Source organism: Bos mutus, chromosome 22 (genome assembly GCF_027580195.1).
Source record: "Bos mutus isolate GX-2022 chromosome 22, NWIPB_WYAK_1.1, whole genome shotgun sequence".
Classification (NCBI taxonomy): domain Eukaryota; kingdom Metazoa; phylum Chordata; class Mammalia; order Artiodactyla; family Bovidae; genus Bos; species Bos mutus.
In genome coordinates, this window is record NC_091638.1 from 45,452,248 (window position 1) to 45,473,160 (window position 20,913).

At 36.6% G+C, this 20,913-nt stretch overlaps 1 protein-coding gene across 3 annotated transcripts in view; it reads left to right on the forward strand.

Annotated features, from left to right (window-relative positions):
* The window catches only part of ERC2 (ELKS/RAB6-interacting/CAST family member 2), a 996,367-nt gene that overhangs the window by 642,113 nt on the left and 333,341 nt on the right, over positions 1 to 20,913 (forward strand). The window lies entirely within an intron of this gene.

A 20,913-nucleotide genomic window follows, 5' to 3' on the forward strand; every position in this document is an offset into this window, starting at 1 on the left:
CCTGTCTTCAATGGATTCTGGCAGGTATTATTTTAACTTTTAGGAATTCTACTAGCTCTACCTTTGTTTTCATGAACTATGTAATTTAAAATACTCTTCATGGATTCTATAGGATTTTTATTCTATTTGATTGGTTTTTCTTTGTAGTTAATCTGCCTTTAAACATGTGGAGGAAATGGTTCAATTTTTAAAAACTTCCACAGGATGTGATACATACAGTTTAAATGATAAATCTTTCCCCTAGAAAGAAAATGTCAGGGCACAAGAGCAGACATAGTTATCATACTGTTTATTATTTGACTTGGCTGAAGTCCTAGATTTGGGTTCTAATTTTAATATATTAGAATATACTTTTCTTAGAGGTTTATGTTTGGTAAGTGAGTAGTAGGGTAAATTGAAATTGCATTTGACTAAATTACATTTTTCCATGATTATTAGTTTTTTTCTTTTATCAGTGAGTGAAGAATTTCTCATCTACTGTCTTATAGGTGAGTACATTTCCATCCAAGATGCTTCTGCTAAGGACAAGAGATTTTAGATTTGTTGGGATGGTTTATGTCTCCAAGATGCCTTTCAGTCATGGTAGAAATCATCTGTTGTTGCAGTCTAGGTAGAAATGGGCAGTTATCTTCCTCTCATATATTTCCTTGACTAATTCTTATTTTTTTAATGGAAATAAAAATCGGTGGTGGGGTGTGGGAGGACAGTTCAAGAGGGAGGGGACGTATGTATACTTATGGCTGATTCATGTAGTTGTACAACAGGAGCCAACACAACATTATAAAGCAATTATCCTCCAATTAAAAGTAAATCCAATTCAATAAGTAAAAGAGAGAGTAAGGGAAGCTCCCATAGATAATATAGATTACTATGCTTTGAGCACTTGCAGAAAATTGTAAGACTCACATCAAACAATGAAGAGAAGGACCCCATTGTCAGCTGAGCTTCGGGGAGGGACCATCCACTGAAGCAAGGGTGAGTGAGTTATCCCACTACCCCAGCAGCCTCCCCCTGCAGTTTACAGTACGCCAGCCCATAGGAATGTGAATCCCACTTTGGAGCCCATTGTGAATGTGTTTCTGAGTTGTTTAACGTGTTTCTCACAAACAGGACATGACATGTATGGTTTAAATGAAAATAATGGCCTTGCTGCTCGGTGCCAGACCGTCTTTTGTCAAGAGCATCCTGGCAATTGGAAGGGCTCTGCGCTGACGTGGCCCACAGGCCGGGTCCTTAGGGGATCTGGACTTGCTGTGTTTCACACAGAGAAGGCTCTTAAATCAGGGGGCCCCCTGAGGGCCTGCGTCCCTGGTGTATGCATGTGTGCTGTTCTGCAGCATGTGTGTTGTGCAGCCGGCACTAGAGTTGGGCTTGCTGCTGTTGCTTCTGACTGTAAAAGCTTGCCTGTGAATTAAGAGAGAGGGTTTCTTAGGATTCCTTAACTATGGAGTTTGTTTTCAAAACAGAACAAAAGCAATAACCAAAAAAACAGTTATTTTTATTTATTTTCTTTTATTTTTTTTGGTATGAGAGTGTTAAAGTGTATCTAGGTACTTTAGCTTAAGCCTTGTGATAAGGTAAAAAAATTTAATTATTTTGAAAAATTGTAGTAAAACATACACAATGTAAAATTTAACCATTTTTAAGGTACAGATCAGTGGGATTAAATATGTTCACATTGCTATGCAACTATCACCACCATCTGTCTTCAGAACCTTTTCACCTTCTCAAGCTGAAACTCAGTAACCATTAAACAATAACTCATCATTTCCTCCTCCCCCCACTTCCTGGCCACCACCATGCTGCTTTCTGTCTCTATGAATTTGACTACTCTATATACCTCATATAACTGGAATCATACAGCATTTGGTTTGTTGTGATGGGCTTGTTTCACTCAGTATAATGTCTTCAAGGATGATAATGTTTGATACAATATAAAATAAAGGGTGTATTTATTCAGTTTTATTGCTTGAATTTTTTCTGTGTGTATGTTTTATGTATGTATGTTTGTATGTATGTATGTATGTTTCTGTGTGTATGTTCAACTAGTTGATTTATCGGTTTTTTTTTTTTTTTTTTTGATTTATCGTTTTGTGTCCCATGAATGGCATGGGGGCATGGTGTCATCATAGATCAGTCATTCTCAACCAGGGGCTGCTGGGCCCCCAGAAATATTTAACATTAACTGGAAACATTAATTTTGGTAATCACAGGAAGCAGTGGTGTAGGATGGTATGGTACTGGTGTCTAGAGGGCAGAGGCCAGGGGTGCTTCTAAACATTCTACAATGGCCAGGATACCTTCCACAACAAAGAATTATCTAGCCCAATGTCAGTAGGAGAAGAGGATGACAGAAGATGAGATAGTTGAATGGTATCACTGATGCAATGGACATGAGCTTGGGCAAACCCCAAGAGATGGTGAGGGACAGGGAAACCCGGCGTGCTGCATTCCCTGGGGTCACAAATAGTCAGAGACGACTTGGCAACTGAACAATGCCAATAGTGCTGAGTTTGATAAATCCTGTCAAGGGTTAATTAATTTGCCAGTTAATAATGGGAAAAAAAATCTCGAGAAAAAATTGCATGACACATTTTCATTGAGTAGTTTTGAAATAAATCTCTGATGTCATCAATTTGTTACTAATTCATTAAAGCATTAAATATTGGAGGTTCAATACAACCTAATGCAGACTGAGTTCCTATCATCATGGAGAGACTTCAGTCATAAAAATTGGAGGATTCAGTATCATCCATCTACTTGTACTTTCATTAATTTTGCTATAGGTTCTTTTGGGAATATTTAAGTCTCTGTGTAGGTAATGAGTTTGGGTGGCTGCACAGAGATGGTGAAGCACGGAGTTGGAGTTAGGAGACCTTGCTCTGGTCCCTGTTCTGTTATTGAGTGGCTGCATGACAATCTGTATCTTTGACATGAATCTAGTAGAAAATTCTTCAAAATTCTTAAAAAGTGACTTCCTTATGGTTTAATTACTATGAAATACATTCTGCTACAGGCTTTCCCAATAGCTCAGTTGGTAAAGAATCTGCCTGCAATGCAGGAGACCCCAGTTTGATTCCTGGATCAGATAGATCTGCCGGAGAAGGGATAGGCTACCCACCCCAGTGTTCTTGGGCTTCCCTTGTGGCTCAGCTGGTAAAGAGTCCACCTGCAATGCATGAGACCTGGGTTCAATCCCTGGGTTGGGAAGAGCCCCTGGAGAAGGGAAAGGCCACCCACTCTGGTATTCTGGCCTGGAGAATTCCCATGGGGTCACAAAGGGTTGGACATGACTGAGTGACTTTCACACACTATATTTTGCTATATTAGTTTTCTTTTTTTTTTTTAAGTGAAAACTGAACATTGCCTTAGTAATAAATGAGTAGGTTAAGCCTTAAGTTGATTGCCAGTAAAGGTACTATGTTCTTTGCAAAAGGCCTGATGAAATCCTGGACTCTTTCTGCTATCATGCCCTCTCTTTATTAGGATAGACTCCCATGGCCAACATTGGGTTGACACCTATGTGATCCAGTGGACTCATTTATTTTTTTTTAATGCTATTTTTCATTGAGAGCAGAAGATTTGTCTAGAATATTTAAAAGTTAGGTAGCTGGGAAAAGCAAAAGCTAATAAAACCTATTTTTAATAGGTTTTTATCATATTATATAATATGTTAAACATATAATAACATAACATATAATAACATAATAGAGGTGAGGAACAAGTATCTAAACCAAAGTTATGGAGTCCAATTTTTAACAGCCAAGAAAATTTTATTTCCTTGGAATATGTTATGTGTCTTTTTCCAGTGCACTCTTTATAGTTATGTGTGTATGCTTAAATAAAGAGGACTAGAAGAGAATTGATTGTAAAGAGTTCCAACAGATGCCATTACCTGCAGAGAAATTTGTGTGAAGAGCAGCTTGATCGCAGGGAACACTGAAAAGGAAGCCGGGTTCTGAGGAACTTGTGGTTTAGTACTGTCCTGTCACCTCGTGAATTCCCATCCTACCACCAGCTCCCATCACTGACTTTGAAAAAAGAAATCATTATCTAGTATTATTTCTTAGCAGTTGAAGCAAAGTTTCTTCATAAGACCAGAACTTTTCCAAGAATGTGCTGGCAGCCTGTGCAGTCTCTGGATTTCAAAGTCTGATGGTATCTGGATTTTGAGCCTGGGCTTTGGTCTGCCTCTCCTTGCTGTTTGATATGATCCAGTTTTGCTCTGTCAGAGTTGGAAGGTAGTTACAAATCCTAAGAGGAGGCAGGTTGGAAGATAGAATAGGGGTTCACCTTTCAGCAGGAGACAGGAGAAGCCAAACCTCATCTTTATGTTCTCTCCATTTTTCTTATATACTTATTTTTTGTAAAATAGAAAATCCTTAGAACCAGGATGGCGAAGAGGTTTCATCCCGAGTGTCACCTTCAACTGATTATGTTAAGTAATCAGTGTTTGGAACACTTGCCACTAGCTTCAGACTCAAAAAGAATTCTGTGATCAGTTAATGATGTTTGCCACGGTTGAGCATAAGTTGCAATGGCACATACGTAACGTATTCTCCAACATTGTCTAATTAGGGGCTCTTAGATTAACAATGGGATTCTCTAGGAGTGGTCCTGGCTGTTCATTAGCATACTTTGATTCTGGCAAATGCTTCTGTTGCAGTTGGCCCTTGTATGAATAATATGAACTCTTGAGTCAGATCACCTGGATTAAAATCCTAGCTTTGTTTTTTACCTTGTGAAAATTAATAGATCTTCTATGTCTATCTTTCTTATAAATAAATAGGGGGCATGGTTACATCTTTTAGTTATTGTGAGGATGAAATGAATGAATACACATTGTTTAGAATAATGCCTGACGCATACTAAACTTTCAGTCAGTATTGCTCAGTTGTGTCCAACTCTTTGCAATCCCATGGACTATATAGTCCATGGAATTCTCCAGGCCAGAATACTGGAGTGGGTGGCCTTTCCCTTCTCTAGGGAATCTTCCCAACTCGGGATCGAGCCCAGGGATCTTCCCAACTAGGGATCTGCATTGTGGGTAGATTCATTACCAGCTGAGTCACAAGGGAAGCCCATGTGGGTTGAATAGTGGCCCCCAGAAGATGTATTCACCAGAACCTCAGAATATGACTTTATTTGGAATAAGACTTTTTGTGGGTGTAATTGAGGTAAAGAGTTCAAGATGAGACCTCTCTGGGTTAGAGTGTACCCTGAATCTGAAGACTGGTGTCCTTGTAAGAGATACAAATGGAAAAGACACATGGCAAAAAAGAAAGGTCATGTGAAAAATGGAGGCAGAGATTGAAATAATTTATCTGAAAGACTAGGATTTATCTTCAAGGCTAAAATTATTAAAGACTGCAGGCCATCACCAGAAACTGAGAGAGAAAAGTGGAACAATTCTCTCCCAGGGTCTTCATATGAAACGACCCTGTTGACCCCTTGGTTCCAGACTTCTGACTTCCTGAACTGTGAGAGAATAAATTTCTGTTGTTTTAAGCCATCAATGCTCAGAAAGGCTTAATTTGAAACCATTAGAATGTACAGAATGAAGAAGAGAGGTAATAAGCATCATTGAGATAGATATAGAGATTGATGGTAGACTAGACAAGCCATCTTCCTGGTATGGATACCAGCTATTACATCAGAATTTGAGAGAAGGCAGGGAGTTGAATTCTAGGCAAAGTGGTCTATGGGACAGAAACAAATGTGCAAGGAGGATATATTCTCAGAGAGTGGATGGTACTTGAGTATGCCTAAAGCAAACTGAAATTTTGATAACCTAAGAATACATTGATTACTTTCTCAGATGGGACACTGGGTTTTAGGAGTCATCACTTTCTGCATGTTCAGAACAGTCCAGCTCCTTATGCATTTGTGTGAGAACACTGGTCAGGAGAGGGAGGGAAGGCATGGACCTGGAGGCACACGGCAGTCCAGGGCTGCCACCTCAGATCTGCCATCACTGCCTGATCTCCGGCTAGTTACTTAACCTCTTGGCCTCAGTCTTGACCACACAAAATGGAAGTGACTGTAGCTACCACACAGATCATGTTGTGAGAACAGCTTAATATGGACTTTACCTAGCACAGAGCCTGGCAGATAGCAGATGTTCATAGCATTTTTAAAAATGTTCTAAGTGCCTGTGTTAGGAATTTGAGGAGATAAGGGAATAAGAAATACACAGAAAATTGTCTCTGCTCATAAGAGCAACATAATATAAACTCCACATCGTAGTGGAGAAGATCAGGGCACTTAGAATGATGAAATATTGATTGAAAAAAAGGGATAGTTTTTGTTTTGCTGAAGGATAAGCAGGAGCCTCAGAAAGGATTCAATTTGACCTGAATCTTGAAAAATAAGCAGAGTTTTCATAACCAGGAAAGGGCAGGTACGTATACTTTTTAATGGACCAGTGAGACAGAAATATACTTGGTGAGCGTAGAGAATGACAACGCATCCCTGGACAAGCAATTACTTGGGGTTCTAAATGGAGAGGGTTGAATATAGGAGAGATGAGGTTGGATGTGCAGATTTGTGCTAATAGATTTGAATGCCACAAATTTGGAGCCAGAGGGAAATACGGAATGCTTTTGAAAGCACAATAGAAGGATGGCTCTGTGGTATGAAGGAAGAATAGGAGCAGAAGTCAGAAACATTGGTGCAAGTTAGGAGGCTGAAGCAATGATCTGAGTGATGGATGATGGAGGCAGAACCTAAGGGAGAAGAAAAATTGGGAGAGAGGGGAAGGAGGGAGACAGAGAAAACCCGAGCTTCATCAAATGCTTATTAAATGTTTGGTGAAAGGGAGATTAATAGGATATGGAAAGAGATTGGCGTTGGGGGAAAAGGCAGAAAGAGTAGAAGACGAGATGGCTTGATATGTTTAACGTATAGGATCTTCCTAAGAATGGTGTGATACATGTGAGTCCTAATTGTGCCTGAAATGTTTTCTATTAGTTTCGTTATTTTCAAGTGAAAATTTCCTTTTTAGTGGTAAATAAAAGCATTTTCATTGTAATAACATTGAATAATTCATAAATGTGTAGGAAGTGGTCCCCCAAATTATCACCATGCAGATAATCAACATTAATAACTGATTCTTCCTTTCTCCTTCCCCTTCCATCCTTTCTTCTTTCTTTTTTCATCCAGCCTCCTCCTCCTCTTTCTTTGGATTCTCTCACTTCTCTATTACGTATATTTGTGTATATATATATGTACACACACACACTATATATACATGTACTCTTTCATATGAAATGGTTACTTGTTATTATATAGTCTACTTGGTTCCCTAACAACATCTCATTAATCTTAGCACTTGTGAGTGAGTACAGATTTACCTCATTGTAAATCTACTTTATCAGCAGCACTGTGATTTATTTAACTACTCGCTGTAAATGAATGTTGAGCTTGTCTCAGGTCTTGCTAGTAGAGATCACACATTTTTGAGCCCTTGCATATAATTGCATTCATATGAGGTACTTTATTTCTAAACACTTTTGCCAACAGTGGCTTTAGACTTTTTTTTTTTTTTTTTGTCTTTCTGATTTGGAAGCCCTTCTGTTCCTCCCAACAAAAAAGGAGGGGGAAATTCCTCATTTTATTTGTTTATTTTAAAATTTATAGTGGAGAAAAGGCTTTGTAGGCTTGATGTTCATTTATCCTTCTTCCTTTGTGAATTGCCTCTTCCTTCACTTTGCCCTTTTTGTTTGATGTGGTAGTTGATAAATTTATTTGTACAATAAAGGTGTATACCTTTTGTTAAAACATTGAAAATATTTTCCCTGTGTGTTTGTTATCGACCAGTTATTTCCTTGTGGCTTCTGGTTTTTAGGTCATGCCTAAAAGACCTTCTGTTACCTCTACCAAGAACAGCTAGAGGTCTGAATTGTTAGGTCTGGCACTTGCTGAGTTGCTGTGCCACTTGCCTCTCAGTCTGCACAAGTTTCTCCTGAGTTTGCTCATGGCCTGGCAGGCGAGGATGTCATTATGAGCTTTGACTATCTTGGAGATGGAAGACTGCCTCCTCTCTGAAATCCCTTCTCTTGACAAAACATGTCATGCAATCATGACCTGAAATCAAATCAGTGCTGAAAGAGAGAACTTGAATCCTTACAAGAAGTCATCTCCAGTGCAAAAGCTGCCGTTCTCCCTGAGAGCTTTGCTCAGTCCTTTCTATCCACAATGATGGTTGATGTTAGTTGACATTTCTATTCCAAATTTATTTGTGTTTGGCACTCAAGAGGCAGCCTGAACTTCATCAGTTGCTTGCATAACCTTTAATGGAGGTGGCTGCTGCATTAAAAAATTAAGTCAGGCTCTTACAGACTGTTACCTCTATCCCTCTATACATAGAGAACCTCCTGAAACCAACATGCTGGTCATTATAAACCCAACAGATTCTGGTTTTCAATGGATAATCCACATTACAAAAATTATGATGTGGTCTTCTTTTGATCTCCATTGCAAAAGTAGATTCTAAGTAAGTCAAATGGTGATGTGTAAAAGTGAAATTGCTGCTTGGAAGTAAAACAATTGGTGTTGAAGTTTTATATTGTTATCATTTGACCCAAAGGCTGTTAGCAGATTTTCCTAAAAGGTAATGCTTCTTGCTTGTCATTTTTTGCCTATTCTCTGTAGTGTTTATATTTGTCCTTTGATGTAACTTATCCATTTTTAAGAATATCCCCATAGTATTTTTTAGATTCAATGTTTCAAATAGATGGTGGCAACAATCTTTTCTCACATTGTTTTACTTTTGGTATTAGAACACATCTAATGTTTTAGATTCATATATTCTTTAATTTTTCAAAAATTGATGTATAGCATACCTGCATGTAAGTGCTCAGATTGTTAAATGTTTACAAAGTAAATACACCCAGGTAACCAGCACCCAGACAAATAAGTCAGAGCATCTTGTGTACCCTAGAGGTCTTCCATACCTCTCCTAGTCATTATTTATCCCAATGGTGACTATTCTGTCTTCTAACACTATAGATTAATTTTGCCTGGCTTGAACTGTGGTTAATAGAATCATAAAGTATGCATTCTTTTATTCCTGGGTTCTTTTACACAACATTTTATTTGTGAGATTTATCTATATGGTTGTGTGCTTGTGTAGTCAATTCATTCTCATTCTAGTTGAGTATTCATTTTCTCAAGAATACCTCATTTGTTTTTATTCTTCTTGGTCATTTGGGCTGTTTTCACTTGGGGATTATTATGAATAACACTTCTGACATTCTACTAATTTTATTTTGGTGAACATTTGCACACATTTTGTTGCTTATATACTTGGGATTAGAAAGGCTGGTAGAAGGCATATGCAGAATGCATATGTTCAGTCCTTCTGAAGTAGTGGTAGAGAATATGTATGACATTTTGCTTGAAAGTAGACTATGCTACTGTGCGTTTTGATATTTCTGAGGGAATATATTACTATTTAATAGTTGAAAGGAATTGAAAAATGTTCATTTACTTTGGCATGGTTTCCATTATTTGCTTTTATCTGAGAACTCACAAGTTATTCTACAGGTAATATGGTCTGAAGTAAATTGGGTGTAAATGCACAGTCCTTGCCCCATTCCAATTTACCAAGCCCAGAGGAAAACATTTGTTACACTATATTTTTACAATACTTCATTGTGATATGATGAGGCTTCAGGCTTTAAGAAAAGGAAATTGGGAGGAGAGAACTAATATGATCCAGTGTGATTTTAAGATAACAACTAGAATCTTTGCAGAAAAAGGAGCCAACAGGTCTGATATAAGGCATTGGGGCCACACATTTTTGCAGTGGGATTAAGGAAATGGAAAAACTTGTGCTTTTCAGCATCAGAAAGTCCTCTTCCGAAACATTCCACATTTAAAGTGTAATACTCCAAGCCTTTAGAAAGAAGCTGCAAGGGAAAATGGAGCTGGCTCAACAACTCGACAACATTTTCTAGATTTTAAGCCTATGACAATAAATCATGCCTTTGATCTCTTCCTGAATTTATGCTGTCTGGCAATTTGAGGAGGTTGTTCCAGAAGAGTCTGTTGCAATGAAATGAGATCCTTCTTTCTATAAGTACAACTTAATACCATTATGCTAATTATCAATCTCATATAATCTGATATATTAGTTAGGATACAGATTAAGCTGCTATAACAAAGAAATCTCCAAATCCAGTGACTTACATAAGATGAAAGTTTATTTCTTCCTATGTCAAAGTCTGTGTAGGTCTCCTAGGACTGTCTTGATGGTTTGACAGTGAAAGAGACGCAGACTCCATCTCACTGTTCTGCCATCCTCAGCACGTGACAGTTTCCATCTCATGGTTCTGGATGGCTGTTCCAGCTCCCTCTGTCCAGGCTATGTGCTTAGTACCAGAAGAGGAGCGAGAGACTAGGGAAGAACATATTCCTTTCCTTTAAGGGCACAATACAGATCCTGTGTACATCACAACCAAACTCATCCCCTTAGGTGAAACTTGGTCATATGGCCACTTCCAGTTGTAGGGCAACTGAAAAATATAGTCCTTAGCCAAGAGGAACACGTCAGCTAAAATTTCATAACTATAGAAGGAGAGAGTGGATATTGGAGAACAACCAGCTGTCTTGTATGGGTTTGGAGCCTTTATAAATATGTCAGATATCTTTATCTATGGCCTCTGATCTCTCTTCTATATTCTCTCACTTCTTGTCTTTCTTACTTGTTTTCCTTCTTGCATATAACTCATCGCTTAAAGTGCCTCAACACACTTTTGATTCCTTGGAGTTTCTCTATTAGCCGGGAAATAGGAGAAGAGCAAACCGTGCAATCCTACCTGTCCTTTCCCAGATATTAATCTGGGGGGAAAAAAAGACCTTTTTCTTTGTTTTATTTAGTCTACCTGTTAATTTCTTTGAGGTTGTTGTGATGGTTCTGAATTCTGAGTCCAAAAACCCTTTGTAAAGTTGAGCTGAAAAAATGTCCATCCTGATTCCTAGCAACCTATATTTAACCAGAGTACTTGTAAGTATGTGTTAGACAGGGAAATAATAGTTATCAGTCTCTAGTGAATTATAAAGAAAATAATTAGTTAACCTTGAGATAGCAGGGGTGCCAGACAGCTGAATAGCAGAACCCCTCCACTCTTCAAGAGGGTTGGGAGCTTGGAATGCATTGTCTTCAGAGACAAGGGAGCTGACCATTCATTGTGTGTCTCTGGAATAGGACACCCACATTCTTTTGTAAACTTGTCTCAGCTCATCTGCAGCCATTCAACACCTCTGAGCCACTTGTGATTGTCTTAGAGGGTGTAATGTTCTGGCAGGCAGATTTTGAGCGTCTCTTTCAGGGTCAAAAGTCATCCAGGAGTTAGTCAACCTGAGTTTGACTTCCATTTTCACCAGTAATCATTTGTTGTGTGGCTTTAGATGAATTTCTTAATCTCCTTTTGAGAATGTCACTTTTTAACATGAAGAAATTTTGCTAGTAACCTTAAGTTAATTCATCTTATTTATTCATGGAGCAGTTATGGTAATGTGAACATCAAGGGAGGATGGGTGTGTGTCCCATATATGTTGTGGAAGCCAGGAAATACGCAATTAAGTGGCACAAGTGTGGCCAGTTTAGGGTGACCATTATGTCTCTGACATGATGTTTCCAATAAAGAATGCAATATAAGGAAGAGCTTGAGCCCTGAAGCAAGACAGATACAGGATGAATCCCTAGCTCTGTGTGGCCCTCTTTGAGTCTCAGTTTTTTCATGGTCTTGTTACCAAGGTGATTGATTCTGGAAGAAACCCCAGCTCTACCCTTTTCTAATTAAATGATTTTAGACAAATTATATAACTATTCTGTATTTCAGATCCCGTTTAATAGCCCTGCCTTAGGTTTCTCAAAAGGTGATGTAACACATGAAAAACATTCAGCGAAACACCTTTAACATAATAAATGCTCAGTAAAAGGCAGCTGCAGTATCATCTTGATGGTTGCCAGAGGGTTTTTTTTTTTTAATTTAAGAATTTACTAGTTGAAATATAACAGCTCTATTTGGGTATGATTGACTTACAGTAAATTGCGGCTATTTAATGTGTAAGACTGTATAACTTTTGGCATATGGATGCACGGGTGAAACAGTGAAGATAATGGACATACCCATTACTTATCCAGATTTCCTCATGCCTCTTTGTAATTCATTCTTCCTTCCTCTTCACAGTCTTTCCACCCCACTCCTCAGGCAAGCACTGATCTGCTTTATGTTGCTATAGATTAATTTTCTATTTCTAGGATTTTGTGTAAATAGTATCATACAGTATGTATTCTTTCTGACTTGCTTATTTTCACTTATCGATATTACATGAATCAGTAAGTCATTCCTTTTCGTTGTTGACTAGTATGCCAATAATCTTGGCACAGGTCCAATCCCTGGTCACAGAACTAAGATTCCAAATGCCACACAGTGCAGCCAAGAAAAAAAAAAAAAAAAAGTGAAAGGGGGGAATGTATCATCTTGCCTTTTGTTTCATATTTTCTTTAATCTCTTTTTGCTTCCTTGATAGAGAATTGTAATTGATTCGTTTCTGTCATCTTTGTCAGTATATTCACTGTAGCTCTTTATTTTGTTATTTTGGTGGTTTCTTTAGAATTTATTATAGATGTATCTTATCACATCTACTTTCCCAAATGTCATTATTCCTTTTCATGTATAGTATATGAGTTTTACAACATCACATTATATTTCCATTTTTTCCTCCTGATTTTTGCTTTTGCTGTAATACATTTTACTTCTATTTTTTTATAAACCCCAGAATACATTTTTTTTTTATTATACCATGCTTGGTTCCAGTGATAGATTGTCTTTAAGAGAAATTTAAATAAGAAAAGTGTTTTTTTTTATATTTACTCATATTGTTAACATTTCTGGTGGTCTTTATTCCTTTTTGTACATTGAGATATCCATCTGATACAATATTCTGTGTCCTTGACTATTTCACTTTTTTCTTTTTTTTTGTAGAGCAAGTCTGCTGCTGCTGAGTTCTTTGAGCTTTTGTTTATCTAGAGAATTCTTTATTTCATCTTTGTTTTTGAAGGTTTTTTTTATGGATATAAAATTCTGAGTTAACTGATTTTTTTCCCCATTAACTCTTTAAAGATGTTGCTCCACTGTTTTCCAACGTTGTTCTTTCTCAAAGAAAACTGCTATCATTTTTGTTTCTCTTTAATATGTCTTTGTTTACTTCTGGCTAATTTGCACATTTTTTTTCTTTTATTGATTTTAAGTAGTTTGATTATGATGTGCCTTTCTTTAGTTTTCTTCATGTTCCTTGTGATTGGTGTGATTGTGATTTACTTCTTAGATTTGTGGATTTATACTTTTTGTTATTATTTTAAGCTACCTTGTGACTGGCAGCATATTTAGATCACATAGGTTGTCTCTTTTTGAGTGGGCATTGGTAGTTTGTTTCTTTTAAGGAATTGGTCCATTTTTATCAATATTGTCAGATTTATGGTCATAAAGTTATAATTAGTGTTTCCTTATTACTGTTTTACAGGTTCTAATGGTGGTCTCTTTTCTTTCTTGATATAGGTGATTTCTATCTTTCCTTTTTTCTTTTTGGTCAGCATGCCTAAAGGTTTATCTTCTTTGTTGTTGTTAAGTCTCTAAGTCGTGTCTAACTCTTTTGTGACTCTATGGATTGTAACTTGCCAGGCTCCTCCATCTATGGGATTTCCCAGGTGAGAATACTGGAATGAGGTGCCATTTCCTTCTCTAGGGGATCTTCCTGATCCAGGGGTCAAATCTGCATCTCCTGCATTGGCAAGTGAATTCCTTACCAATGAGCCACCAGGGAAGCTTTCATCTTCCTTAGTGATCTTCTAAGGAACAAACTTTATGTTTCATTGTTTTCTTTTTGTATTTTTTCTGGTTTCAGTTCATCAATTTGACCTTGTTTTCTAACAGTGCAAGTTTTCTCTAATTGCTCCATCATCTGCTTCTTATATAGTTTTATTTGTATTTTTATTTTCATTAAATTAAAAATATTTTCTAATTTCCCTTGTGACTTCCTCTTGAACCCATAGGTTATATAACAGTGTGTTATTTAATTTCCAAATATTTGGTGATATTCTCAGATACCTTTCTGTTGCAGATATCTGATTTTACTCCATTGTGTTCAGAAGAAATTATTTTTATTATCTCTCTTCTTTTAAACTTCTTAAGGTTCATTCTATGGCACAAGTATATTTCATTTTGTTGAATGCTTCGTTTGAACTTGAAAAGAAGATGTATTCTTTTGTTGAGTGGAGTGTTCTATAAATGTCAGGCCAAATTGGTTGCTAGTGCTATACCATTCTTCTATACTTTTATTTTTTCTCTACTTATTCTATTGATTAGTATGAAAGTAGTGTTGAAGTCCTTGTAAAATAATCAGTGATTGGTTCTCCTTTCAATTCTATCAGTTTTTGCTTTGTGCATGTTGAAGCTCTGTTATTAACTGTGCAAAATTTTAATGCTGTTATAACCACCTATCATTTTGTAATGACCTTTTTATTACTAGGAAAACTTTTTTTATTCTTGGTAATATTCTTTGCCTGGAAATTGACTTTATCAGTATTAATATAGCTGCTTCAGTTTTCTTTTCTTTATTTTTTATATGCTATATCCTTTTTGCTTATTATTTTTAATGTATGTATATATTTATTTAAAGTGAGTTTCTTAGCACATAGAAGGTCTTGCTTTTTCAATCCAATATAATAGCGTCTTTCAGTTGCTATATTTAGACTATTTATTATAATGATTGGTATGATTTAATTTAGGTTTCCCATTTTATCATGTGTTTCCTGTTTACCTTATCTAATTTTACCTATTTCTTCTTAAGAACTTTCAGATTATTTGACTATGTTTAATATTCCATTTGACTTTCTCTGTTGGCTTTTTTACTATGTACATTTAATTTTTAAGTGGTTGCTCTAGAGATTTCTGTCTCTGTGTATTTAGTCTTGTGTGGTGTACTTAAAATTAATGTTCTAATACATCCAGTGAAAGAAAGAAACCTCACAACCCTGTCATTGTCTTCAGTTTTCAATTATATGTTGTATTTGTTGCAAACATGTTGCAAACATACATTGAAAACCCCACCAGAAACATTATAATTTTTACGTTTAAAAGAACATGTAATTCATATATAACTTAAAGGTCCAAAGAGGAGGAAATATAGTCTAGCATATTTTCCAGTCATTTCCCATTGCTTTAGAGCTTCCTTCTTTTCTGAATTTCTGGATTTTCTCCTGGTTTAATCTCCCTTAATTTTGAACAGCATTTTTTGGGTCACTTTTTTAGAGCAGATCTGCTGTTGATAAATTCTCTGAATGTATCTTTGTCAGAGAATTTTCTCTTTATTCCTGAAGATTATTTTGCTGGCAACAGAATTCTGGATTGACAGATTTTTTTTTTCCTGTCAAGACTATTAAAAACTTTTTTTTTTTGCTATCATCTGGCCTCCATGATTTCTGGTGAGAGATACACAGTCATGTCATTTATTATTCCCCTTTGTGTAGCATGCCATTTTTCTCTAGACTTTTTTTATCTTTGGCTTTTAGCAGTTTGATTTTGATATAGCTATGGGTAATTTTCTTTGAGTTTCTACTGTTTAAAGTTTGTTCTAGTTCTTTTCATTGTGAATTTATGTCTTTTACCAAATCTCAGAAGTTTCAGTCATTTTTTTCACAATTTTTTTTTTAAACATGAGTCTCTTTTTCTCTTTTGGTAGTATTCCAATAGCACAAACGTTACACATTTTGATATTGTTCCACAGGTTTGTTTATATATTATTATAAACAAATTATATACTTTGTTTATATTTTATTGAGGATTTTCTTCTCTTATTTTGGATCAGGTGTTTTCTATTGATTTATCTTCAAGTTTCATGTCCCTTTCCATGGTCCTTTTCATTCTGGCATTGAGTCATATGGTGATTTTTAATTTCAGCTATTTTATTTGCATAGCTTTTATCTCTGACGAGAATTTCTTTTTTTCAATTTACTTAAAGTGTATTTAATTCCCTGGTGGCTCAAATGGTTAAAAAAAAAACAAAAATCTGCCTGCAATGCAGGAAACCCAGGATTGATACCTCAATTGAGAAGATCCCCTGGCAAAGGGAATGACTACCCACTGCAATATTCTTGCCTGGAGAATTCCAGGGACAGAAGAGCCTGGGCAGGCTACAATCCATGGGGTCACAAAGAATCAGATGCAACTGAGCAACTATCACACACACACACACACACACACACACACACAACGCACACACAATCTTTATATCATGCAGCATAGTTAGAATGTTTGCTTTAAAGTTTTTGTCTGATAATCTGTGTCATGTTGGGGTTGGCATCTGTTGATCATCTTTTTCTTTGCAAATTTGCCATGTATTCCAGATTTTTGTTTGGCAAGTTTTCTTAACATTTTAAATATTGTGTAATGTAGACACTGGGTCCTGCTAAAATTCTTTGGAGAATATAGGATGTTTGGTTTAGCATGCAATATAGTTAAATTCATTGCAAGTTCTGTTTATTCATCTGTGAGTGGTGGTTTCAGTGTTGATTCAGTTTTCAAAGACTTTAGGTCTATTCCATTCATGCACAGCTTAAGGATGAGCCGAGTAGTTTTGCAGGTTCATACACAGAGTATGAGGTGGCTGGATGGCATCACCAATGCAATGGACATAAACTTGGGCAAACTTCAGGAGATGGTGAGGAACAGGGAGGCTTGGTGTGATGCAGTCCATGGAGTTGCAAACAGCTGGACATGACTGGGTGACTGAACAACAACACAGAATTATAGGATTATCTTATTCAGCTCTTTACTCTCCTGGATTCCCTCTACACTCTCCACTTCGCAGGGCTCTCCTCCCCAGTTTTCTGATGAGAAAGGTGGGATTTCTCTGAGAGTTCTGTTTATGTGGGCTGCTGCAGACACTTCACATTTGGGGTCCTTAGGAAGCTGCTTTTATACAGCATTTAGTTATAATCAGTGAGAGAGATGGGGCTGCAGAGGACTACTCCCTTTTGGCCAGCAATGAGAGTCTCAGGACATTGTTTAAAGGGTTAAATGTTACCTGCCATTATGTAATTTCCCCCATGTTCTTTAATAGTTAAGTTCAGAATTTATTCTTTCATGCCTCTTAGCGCTTAAGTGATTTCTCTAAACAGTCACAGTTGGTAGCACAACTGTGATCTGAGTGTTTAAAATGGCTGACAACTTTCCAGGTGGTTTTAATCGATTTGTCTACAGCAAGGGATATACTGAACACAGGCAATGTTGTATGGCTTCCACCATTGCCTCTGAGTGGAACAGGTTTGTGAATGTCTTGAATGACATTCTTTCATGAAGGGCTCTGCATTTATCATGGATTCTGGAACTTCCTGCTGGTGAAGGTTCTTATTCTTGGTCCATGACTCATACAGTTCCCATTGATTCTTGACATTTCTTACAGGCTTTAACCCAGGCTTTGTTGGTGTGGGAGATGAGATATAGAACTCATAGGGACCTATGTACTATGAGAAAGTTAGGATCATGTTTTCAGATAGGGTTTCTGCTCATTATATGAGAATAGACATATTAAAACAACAACATCTTGATTTGCATTATGCCCAAGATTTTTCCATGACAAATTGACTGTTTACATTTGTGTAGTGATTATTCAGTGAATGTCTTTACCCACATGTGCATTGCATTTATGAATAATCAGATATAGCATTTATAGAAGCAAGAAAGAGTTAATTATCACCATGTGACTATTTATAATTTCTTTTCTTCTTTTTTTTTTTTTTTTTTTTGCATGCTGAGGGGATGAATAAATGTACTGGAATAAGGCCAGGAATGCCCCTTTACCCAAGAGGGAGTTGTTGCAGGGGAATCCAGAACAATTAGACAGTGTTACTTCCTTTTGTTAAGGCAGTCATCTGGGGTCACAGCTAATGTAAAGAAGGGCATTGTCAGTAACAAGTAAAGTGAGGCTGTTGTTAAAATGAAACAGGCTGTGCTTTGCCCTGTAACCTCTTACTACAACCAGCTCTTCCATGATAGCCATTGGCGCCAAGAAAAATCGGGCAGAATAGTTGGAACCCTTCCCAGTCCAGAATATGCATTACCAGCCCTTCTATTTGAAAGCTATTTTAAATCTTTTTAGAACTATCTAAGTAGTTAGAGATAAAGTTAGAGAATACTTTCATTGCTAGTAGATAAATAAGTTTAATAAAGCCTTTTTACAGAATGAATACAGGAGAGAGAGAAAAACCAAAATGGAAATCAGGAATCTTAGAATTGTTAACTTGAAGTGGTTTAAGGTGCTCTCTGGACTTCAGTTTTAGGCTTTTGTATAATGAGGAGGGGCTACCTAGTAGATCAGACAATAAATGAAAATATTAAACAATGATAAATGTTAGGCTTTGTGCATTACATGGATTATCTCACTTAACCTCACAACAGCTGTAAGATACATAATCTCACAGCAGCTGTAATATACATGCTATTAAATTTCCTTTTTCCAGGTAATAGGATTGAGGCTGAGGGAAGTTACTTGATTTGCCAAAGTTGAATATTTAGGCTTCAAAGTAATGCATTCTGACTCTAGACTCTGGTGAACTCTTGAAATTATAACTACTCAGTAGTAGAGTTCAACCAGAGCTCTGATTCTGATTGTTTTGTAGGGATTTCCTGGAGCACAGTGTTCATAAACATTTTGAGGCCCATACTGGCCAAGTGCATTAGAATAGTTGCTGAATTGATTATTGGTGTCTGCTGTGGCACAAGAGGACAAAACAAAGGCATATATGCTCAGTGTTTGCTATCCATATCAGGTGGTTACTGAGGGCCCTTCTGACAAAAACACCAGACACAGTACTGCTGCTAACACCAGCACATGGAGCAGTTTTTCAGTCTCCATTATTTTACATTAACTTTAGGAATTTGTAGTGTCACCATAGGTACAGTATTAGTTTTCCAGAGGAGAGCTCTCTTCTCTTTAAAATATCTTTCAAGAGATGTCCTGAATTATCATAGGGCTGAGAGAACCATTGTATATAAATAATGGTCCTAACATAAATTCAGAAGTAACTATATTAGTGAAAAAACAACATGATGCCATAATAAACCACTTATGGAATCTTTGTTCCTGACCAGAGATCAAACCCTGAGCCTTTGGAGTGGGAGCACTGACTCCAAACTACCAGAGAACTAACCCTAGGGAGTATCAAGTAGTGAGAACCCACACAAAGGAAACCACTTGAATACAAGACCTGGCATCACCCAACCACCAGTAGCACCCTGTGTGGGACACCTCATTGAAACAACAAACAAAACAAAAATACAAACCCAGTAATCAGCAGACAGGAATACCACCTCACTCAGCCTTCCCCATCAGAGGAGAAACAAACAATCAAAAACTCAGCACTAATCTCACCGTATACAAAGCTCACACAAACTACTGGACCAACCTTAGGAGGGCAGAAACAAAAAGGAAGAAAGAATTCAACCTTATTCAAGGAAAGAATTCAACTTTTCTTGAAGCCTTGAAAAAGGAGATCTCAAACACAATAAATTTTTTTTAAAAATGAAAAGACAGAAATACTGCACAAATGAAAGAACAAACTGGAAACACAGAAGTCCAAATAAATGAAGAGGAAATAGGAAAATTACCTGAAAAAGGATTCAGAATAATGATAGTAAAAATGATTAAAAAAAAAAAACAAAAACCTTGAAAACAAAATAGAAAAAATGCAAGAATCAATTAGCAAAGACCTAGAAGAATTAAAGAATAAGCATATAGAGACAAGCAACACAATTACTAAAGCTAAAAATACTCTAGAAGGACTCAATAGCAGAATATCTGAGGCAGAAAAATGAATCAATGAGCTGGAAGATAAAATGGTAGAAATAACTTCTGAAGAGCAGAATAAAGTAAAAAGAATAAAAAGAGCTGAGGATAGTTTCAGAGACCTCTGGGACCATATCAAATGCACCAACATTCGAATTATAGGAATCCCAGAAGAAGAAGAGAAAAAGAAAGGGTATGAGAAAATTTTTGAAGAGATTATAGTTGAAAATTTCCCCAAGATGGAAAAGGAAATAGCCAATCAAGTCCAAGAGGCACAAAGAGTCCCATACCAGATAAACCCAAGGAGAAACATGCCAAGATACATACTAATCAAACTAACAAAGAGTAAACACAAAGAAAAAATATTAAAAGCAGCAAGGGAACAGCAACAAGTAATATACAAGGGAAATCCCATATACTTAATAGCTGTTCTTTCAGCAGAAACTCTGCAGGCCAGAAGAAAATGGCAGGATATATTTAAAGTACTGAAAGGGAAAAATCTACAACCAAGATTACTGTACCCAGCAAGGATCTCATTTAAAATTGATGAAGAAATAAAAAGCTTTTCAGACAAGCAAAAGTTAAAATAATTCAGTACCACCAAACAGCTTTACAACAAATGTTAAACAGACTTATATAGTCAAGAAATACAAGAGAAGAAAAAAGATCTACAAAATCATCCCCAAACAATTAGAAAATGACAATAGAAACATATATATCAATAATTGCTTTAAATGTAAATGGATTAAATGCTCCAACCAAAAGACACAGATTGGCTGAATGGATACAAAAACAAGACCCATATATATGCTGTCTACAAGAAACCCACTTCAGACCTAAAGACAAATATAGACTGAAAGTGAGAGGATGGAAAAATATATTCCATACAAATGGGAAGCAAAAGAAAACTGGAGTAGCAATCCTCATATCAGACAAAATATACCTTAAAATAAAGAATATTACAAGAGATAAGGAAGGACACTACATAATGATCAAGGGCTCAATCCAATAGGAAGACATAACAATTGTAAATTTCTATGCACCCAACATAGGAGCACC